The sequence below is a fragment of the Calidris pugnax genome, unplaced genomic scaffold (genome assembly GCF_001431845.1).
Source record: "Calidris pugnax isolate Ruff unplaced genomic scaffold, ASM143184v1 scaffold625, whole genome shotgun sequence".
Taxonomy (NCBI): domain Eukaryota; kingdom Metazoa; phylum Chordata; class Aves; order Charadriiformes; family Scolopacidae; genus Calidris; species Calidris pugnax.
Window position 1 is genome coordinate 52,848 of NW_015091487.1, and position 8,444 is coordinate 61,291.

The 8,444-nt window shown below is 40.7% G+C and overlaps 1 protein-coding gene across 3 annotated transcripts in view; it reads right to left on the reverse strand.

Moving 5' to 3' along the window:
* The window catches only part of ASB5 (ankyrin repeat and SOCS box containing 5), a 36,179-nt gene that overhangs the window by 18,015 nt on the left and 9,720 nt on the right, over nucleotides 1–8,444 (reverse strand). The gene's annotated exons all lie outside the window — the stretch shown is intronic.

Below are 8,444 nucleotides of genomic sequence, written 5' to 3' on the forward strand. Positions count from 1 at the left end.
TAGTAAAAAAAAATAACAACAGGAATCTCAGGAGACATCCCCCATGCAGAAAGGACAGCAGGCCGTGACGTTCCCTGCCTTGGCACACAAGCAATTAGGACAGTTTTCATATTCTAATTATTCACAGAAACACCACCACCACCTGCAGAAGAGCAGCCAGAGGAAGGGGCAGACACTACACTCCCGGAGAAAGGAAACTGGAGGGTTTTACTGAAAAATCTGGAATTCTGACGTAATTTAGAACCCAAGCTTTAAATAAATCACTATGCTGCATTTCACTAATATTTAGTTACATTCGACTTTTCTAACCCAGGGGAGAACTGTTAAAGGAAACTTTCAAGTGATTTTCTTCACAATCTTTTTTGCCCAGATTTGTATAAAAAGAGCAAATACCAGCAGAGAGCAGATAGCACTTAAAATACCATCAGTTATTTAAGTGTAAAATGACATTTCTCCACGCCACTAGGAGCACTAAAAAAGCCTATTACACACTCCTGCGCTTTACACAGTACCATTGCTGACTCTTGGCTGGAAATCCAAATTATCAGTATTATTACTATTATTATTAAGGTAGCAACAGCATGGATGGCTGGTAGTTTTCCTCTTTCCCTGGGATTTTTACAGGTGTTAGGCCTTGTATCCTTGGAGCTGGGAATCAGAATGGAAGGTTTAGAAAACATTTAGAAATTCTGATACGATAAGGGCTCTGTCTCAGCCACCGCAGAAGGCAAATATGGAACAATCACACATTTACTATGTTTCTTGGCTTGTGGATTTGCAATGCTCTCCTGGTTTGAGCGACACGGGACTAATTTCTCGTTTCTTGGCTTGTGGATTTGCAATTCTGTCCCGGTTTGAGCGACACAGGACTAATTTCTCTTCTAATACCTGGGAGAACTGCACTTGTAGAAGACTCTAGTCTTCTTCTTCCCACATCTGTGTCCCCTGCTGGGAGAGTACAGCTTCCTGCTGATGGAATGGGCTGGGTATGATCCTTGTATATTTTATATTTGCATCGGGATTAATACTGGTAGGCTGGGTATGATCATTGTGTATTTTATATTTGCATCGGGATTAATACTGGTTTTTTAGTGTTACTGATGCTAACTATCTGGTCTTATTCTATTAAATCTGTTTATATGTCAACCCTTGGTTTTCCTTGTTTTTTCCCCTTCCTGGGTGGGGAGGGAAGGTGGAATCAGGTAAAAGAATAATTGTCTAAACAATTAATAATTGTCTAAACAATTGTCTAAACAACAATTGGAATTGGGTGAGAGAATAATTGTCTAAACAATTAATAATTGTCTAAACAATTGTCTAAACAACAATAAATAAATTCTTGCGGGTTTCTCAGACTGTAACAGTGGGCTAAAGAAAACCAAATCCCAGCTCTTGTGGGTTTCTCAAACCCAAACAGTGGGCTAAAGAAAACCAAATCCCAGCAGTCACACTGATGAATCCAGCCAAACCAGTTACCAAGGGGGTGCCTGGGCTTCAGATAGCGATGGAGAAGAGAGACACAACATGTGAGACCAGCAGTTGGCTTGGGTAGAGCACCATGGAGTGAATCTTCAGCCCGTGTCAGAGAACATCCATGAAGGGAGCGGCCGTTTGTGTCACCAGAAGGCAGAGCAGGGAGCACCATCCACTCCTGCAACAGATGCGACGTGCCACGGTGGATTTATGAGCAACCAGCCAGGGCTGGGGTGGTCACGGAGAGAGCTGAGGGCTCGGGCACGTCAGGCATTCCCCCAGAGCCATCGTCATCCCAGGCTGGCAGGAGTTCACTCGCTGCTCGCCCGCATTGCCAATGTTTGAGAACATCCCCCACCAGAGAGGAGTGTGAATAGCAGAACCCTGGCCATAACGTGTCCCGGGCTGAGGGAAGGAACACCACCTTCAGGGAGCAGGGCTATTTTGGTCCTAACGCCCCGCTGCTGCACACAGAGCAGTGTCTTGAGCTTGTCCCAGTCCACTACTGGACTGTCCCAATGGTCTTTCTTTAACAAAATTGTCTTTAAGCCCTGCAGGCAGGTTGCTCCAGGATTGTCTTCCAGTCTTACTGCTGCACACCTTTGAAAATCCAGTTTCTAAGCTACATCAGAGTTGACAATGTTTTTTTTTATATTTCTTTGTAGTTCAAATTTCATCCGGAAAAATAAATCAATTGAAGGGGATTCCCATGTGAGTTAACTTCACACTGTGCTCATCAAGCAAGCCAAGAGGACCTAGGCTGGTGATGAGTAATGGTCCATCTTCGGAAAAGACACATTTTAAGGAGGCATGCCTAAACGATACCGGCCATAAAACACAGCCTGTGGTGATTTTCTTCTCCAGGAGATCCAGACACACAAATAGGAGTGAAAAAAACCCAAAAAGGAATCTACATGATTGGATCAAAGAATGACAGAATGATATCTCAGTTCCTTTCAAGGAAGCAAGCGTGCAAACAGGCTCCAGCAGATATATTCGCTAGAAGCTTCTGTAGCCTCAGAGATTTTGTTTAAGGTGAGGGAAGAGTCAATTCTTGCCAACAAACGTGCTTGGGTTTTGCTGTTACAAATAGGTCAGGGCTCTGTCCCTGCCAGTTGCATCATGTATCTCTCACCAAAATCCCTTTAAGGTAGGTCACGTTCTCCTGAGGAGAATGGTTTTGGTTTCTTGCCAACGCCTGGTGTCATTTGCTTCATTCTAAGTGTCTCCTTGAGATGAATTTTGAAGTATGACTCTTTTGTGGCAGTTCTTTGTTGTACTGGGCAGTTATTTAGCATAAGAGAAGGTGATGAGCTCCATCAAAAAAAAAACCCCTCCCTTCTGAGCTTTCAAAAAAAGAACATTCACAGCATCTTAAGCATTTTTACACCGTTAGCTTACGTGCCATGTGTGAGAAACAAGTGCTAAATGTGGTGCCTTACAGCGAGGGCTCCAGCGAATGGGTATGCCATGCCATATTCCTGGCATTGCTCAACCACTCTCCATTGTATCCAGGAAGCTCGCCGGGGTCTTATATGGCTTTTATTAATAGAACTGTGATCTCTGCGGAATGCGAGTTGAGAAAAGGCCTCGTGCCTGTCTTCCCTACCTAACAACTGTTGCTGAGTGACATTATCAATTGCAGCTCGTTAGAAATAAAATAATAGGGAAACTTTGCTCTAGCCATTCACTGCAGCTTCTAAATACAATCAAGTTTTCCAAACAGTGGCTCTCAAACAATGAAACACACCATTGTTTCCTATTTATGAGATGTATTTAATGGACGGGCTTCAACGGGTCCACCCAAGCAGTGCCCAGTGCATGAGAGGAAAAAAAGGGGAAAAAAAGGCTTAATATTATTTACAAGTCTCATAATCCTGAAAGGAGATGGGGCCTCCAGCCTTCAACTACCACAGCCCCATGGATGGCTTAATTTAGGATAACTCAGAATAACCACTGGAGTGAGCATTCCTACCACGCCTGGCCGAGGCAGACACTGCAAAGACAGGCAGCTTAGAACTTGCTATTTTCTTTCAAAAATAGATATTTTTTTTTTAAACTGAGAAGAAATCAGGGCATATTCACCTCTCCTGTTCTGCAAAAACAAAAACAGTGTAAGATATTTTGAAGAGCTATACTCAAATACCACAAATAAAAATTCTGCTTTTAAGTAACTTTCAAATGTTACTTTAAAATAGTAGAGTTATGCATAAAGTGATAGTCTATGAAAATTTTTGCAAAGGCAGTTTGACTCAATTAAAAAATAGGATATTAAAGAAAAATATTAAAGGGAAAAAAAAAGCATTTTATGGTGTCACAAATACTTAACTTGGGCATCAGACCCCAGGTGTCGGTGTAAGTCCATGCCCATGCTTGCAGCTCAAAGCATTGCGACAGTCACTGAGCATCAGGTTTAATTTGGATAAAATAGACTCTTTTTGCTATATAAAAAAAATCTGTGAATGGGAACTATACCTCCTTCTATGAAGTTGTCTTTATTATCAAAACATGGACTCTTCCACATAGAAGAACCAAGGTCTTACCAGCATTTGTCAGCAGATTTTCTATCTTACAGACCCAAAACACCTGAACTAAAAAACTCAGCAGAAGCTCCACCTCAGCACATGTATATAGAGAGCCCTTTGATGACAGGACCAGCTTCTGGTAGAGTAGGAAGAGTTTAAAGGTTGCTTTTGATCCTCGGGTTTGTATCCAGCAACAGCTGAGTTACTAACTCCTCGCAGCTCTGGCAATACAGTGAGAGAAGAAGTCTCCCTGTGCAGATCCCTCTCACTGCAGGCAGCCTGCTAAGGAGCTAATTATACCCAACGCTAATTTGCTATTCAGTTCATTTTTGTAGGTCAGTTTATAGGGCACGGAATTTTAAACCTGGATATGTGCTATGACTTTTTCCATAAAGAAATGACTAAAGCATCGACTCTTGTGACTTATTCTAGTAATGAATAAATACATGTTCAATATAATTAAAAGAAAAAAAAAAGAAAAGCTGGGCCCTATAACCTGTTTACATCGCAGCTAGAGTCCCTGATTGCGAAGTGCTCAGCTCTAAACAACTAATCAGTCAATTTCAGCTCAGCAGGGCAAGCGTGTGGATATCAGTGTTTACAAAGTCAGTGCCAAAGTTAAAAATAATCCACTAAACGAGACCTTTATAATAGAATGGATCCCCTTTTCCATGTAATTCTTTTGTGGTAGTCATACCCCTGACTTCACTGAGAAAATAATTCCATTCTGATAGTTTATGAAGACTTGGGTCTTTAATCTACTTTAAACAAGTGTAAAAGACTGCAGAGTTCTCTCCTGTAGCTGGTGCTGTTCAGTTTTTTAATACTGTGGATGACAGAATATCATATTTCATTTTATAAAATGAGTAGATGACACTAAACTGCAGGTGCTGGAACTGCTCAGAGGGAAAAAATTCAAAATAGAGTTGAGTAAGATGGAGAAATTGTCTGATATCAAGAGCACGGAATTAGCTGAAGGCCAGTAGTCTTACACTTCCAGAGGAAAAAGCAAATGCATAGTACATCTAACATGGGGTTTATAGGAGGCTACAGACTGTTTCCTTAATACTTTACTGTTGGGGGGCAAAAAAAAAGGGGGGGGGAAGGCAAAGCATCATTCCAGGAGGTATTACATAGGGTATCATATATATGGCACCTGACGTAACCGTTCCACTTTTACACAAGCACCAGTTGCACCAGTTGCACTGATGAAGTCTCCACCAGAGCACTGGGTGTAGTGGGGGGAATCAGGCCTTAATAAAGATGTCTGTGAACCGTGTATCAACGGGCACAAGTCCCAAGGAGAGCAAACACAGTAACTCCAGGACTAGAAAACAAAACTTGGGAGGACAGCCTAAGTTAAATCAGTTTTTTCTTTATTCTAGAAAAGACAAAATCAGGAGAGGTAGGAAGATGCCCGATAATAGTCTTTAAACTGATTACTTTTCATACATGGAGAAAAACTGATAAATACCTTAATCATATTCTATATACTTAGTTTGCAGAAATAAATATTTAGGCAGGTCTTGGGGGGAGTGGGAAGCATTCCAGTGATGAGAATAGCAAAAAAGGTAATTGGTTGCACAAGGACAGTGCAGAAATCACTATTACTAAGCCTTTTAAAAAGAGCTTAGACAAACCTCTGCCAGACAACCCATGTTTATTTGATCCGAGCGTCCAAATTACCTCTCAAGGTGCCTTTCAGCTGGACACAAGAGAGGTTTTACTCAGACTTCATCTCCAGAAACAACTTAACGTGATTTATAATTAGTAGAGATTTTATATGCACCTTTTTGGGCTTGGCTGGTGCTGGGCACTGATCTTAAATTTCAACGCCACACACAGAGTGTAATAATTTCTAATTAGTGGGATGCTCTGCCTATCCAGCTGTTCACATACACATGAGATCCAAAGGACAGATTTAACACAGTGGATGGGTTATCCATTCCTGAAATATTATATATAAATATATATATATAAAGGAAGAAAATACAGCCTGTTTCACTACTAGAGCACAGTAGGCAGATGCCATCTCCCTGTGTTCAGCAAAGAACAAGTCACAAAACAAAGTCAGCCATCAATTGTGTGATCCCTCAAATCCTGTCCTGACCAATATACCTTCAGTTCCATCAAAGGAGTTCCACCAAGGGCTACTGCTCAGTACCAAAAATGTCCTCAATTATACAGGCTTCGTAAAAGAAAGGCTTATTTTAAGTCAAGGGCTCAATGCAGTAAACATGGAATAATTCCTGTGCCCAGTAGCATATTATTTGAAAAGGGTCCTTTTCTTCTTCAAAATTGTAGGATTCTCTTCTAGCCAAGCCATTATTACAGCAAAAAGTTATTTTTGTAGTATTAGAAGCAAACTGAAAATATCAGCACTAACAGAATTTTAAGAGTAGGTAATCAGGTTAAAACTAGAAAATGAAAACTATCATTTCCTCTCATTAAAATTACTTCTTGAAACCCTATAAACTTCAATTAGGCAATGACAGACTATTTTTCTCTTTTTTCTTTTCTGCTGAGGCTTCTCTACTGCTTAATAAAAACCAGAGAGCAGGATCACTAATTAGGAGGATACACAGTATTTAATTTTACCATTTAATGTTACAAGCCATAGCTTCATGTTACTGATTGTAGTTCTTCTAGATATTACTTTGAAGGGGAGTATTTCATGGCCTGGTATTATATGAACGCTACCGAGGTATCTGGCTACTGTATTTCACAAACATAAACAAACCAAATCCCACAACAGGGTGTGAGATGAGACAGCATCACGCCCCCTTTCCACAACCACAGAGCAAAAGCATAGAAAAGATGAGATAAAACAGGCATTTTGAGGAGCAAAACAGGCATGTTGCATTATTTGCACCCCAAAGAGCAAGGGCTAGTCCTGTTAATGACAGAATTTCCAGATTGGGTGGGTGACATCAGCTGAACGTGTGCTTGGGACTGTCCCAATCCAGACCCAAACACTGCAAATTGGGCAGTGAAAAATTAAGACACGCTGGTGCTGAGTTGTACAAAACTACAGTTTAAGCACAAAAATAGTTGCGTCAACTATTTTCTTTTACTAAACCATGCAGAAAACTAGAAACTATGTTTGAATCTTTAAATCAATATGAACCTCAGCTACCTGAGCAAAACAGTAACCTGTAGGAGTGATAGATTTTGATCATTTGCATGGGCCAGCTACTAAAACGCTGAGTATCCATTTATTTAGATATAATAGTTCAGACAAATGACCAAGGTAAAATCTCCTGGATTCAGTAACAGGTAACATTGCAGAAACTACTTTCCTTTCCAACCAGATGCACCTTATTCCTTTCCCCCTAGTTTTTCCCAGGCTTTTTAGGATGTAAGCCTCTCTCTTTGATTTGCAAATTTAAATATAAGCACAGAAAAAGTCCAACTCTCATCCCAACACTGAAGACTGAAAAGATCTTTACGTTTGAAACTGCTTCTGGCTTGTTTCTCCAGTTTCCCCCTTGGCATTAAATTTGGGTCATTTCTTCCTGTTGATGGTGCCTAGGGATTATTGGTGAAGGCAGTGAGAGGCAGAAGTCCTTCTGTTCCATCACCAAACTCAACCTACACGTCATTCCAGAACAAGGGACGTTCTTGGGGAAAAAGGAGCAAGAATAAAGACAAGCAAGACAGCAGGGACCCCAGGTTGAGCCAAACCGTGGCTCCGTCACACACGAGGACACCACAATTGAGAGAAGAGAGTTTTCTGCCTTCTGTGACCCAAAAAAAAGAACTGAATGAAAATGGTACTGGCTCACCACAGGAGCAGCAGTGCCCAGCTCTGCCAAAGTTCTGCCCAAGCAAACAGGAAAAAGGAATTTTCCCAAGAGCTTTCAACCCAGTAAAATTTGATGGGTTTCCACACAGGTGTCCAAAAGCTCACCCCGACCAACATCAGGCTTTCTGGTATCTGCCAAGACACTAATTCAAAGTACAGAAGGACTATCTCTTCTTAAATAAATTACTTTAAGAAAATTTTAAATTAATCAAGAAATAATTCTCCGAAATATCTGGACTAGTTTCACTAAAGCACTGCAAAACAATCACATGCCAAACGTGGAAAATTTCAACCATGAATGGGTAAGCTGGGGAAACCTCAGAAGCAATTTGGAAAATGCTCTTAGACTGGGAAGCATTTGGCAATTTTAAATAGAGCCATCTTAACTAGAGGCCTCTCTCCTAATAGGGCATTGGCTGTAATATTTCTGGTTTGTTCTGAACTTATTAACCTAAAAAAATAAAAATAATAAAAACAAACAAGAAAAAGCTTCAGTCATTTAACAACACTCCTTCAGATAATTTGTGTTAAAAAAAAACAGTGAGAACTTCAGAAAAAAAAACATTCACATTTATCATTTAACATACTGATATGAGGCTAGCAGATAAATAATCACCTGGGGGGGGGGGGGGGGGAAAAAA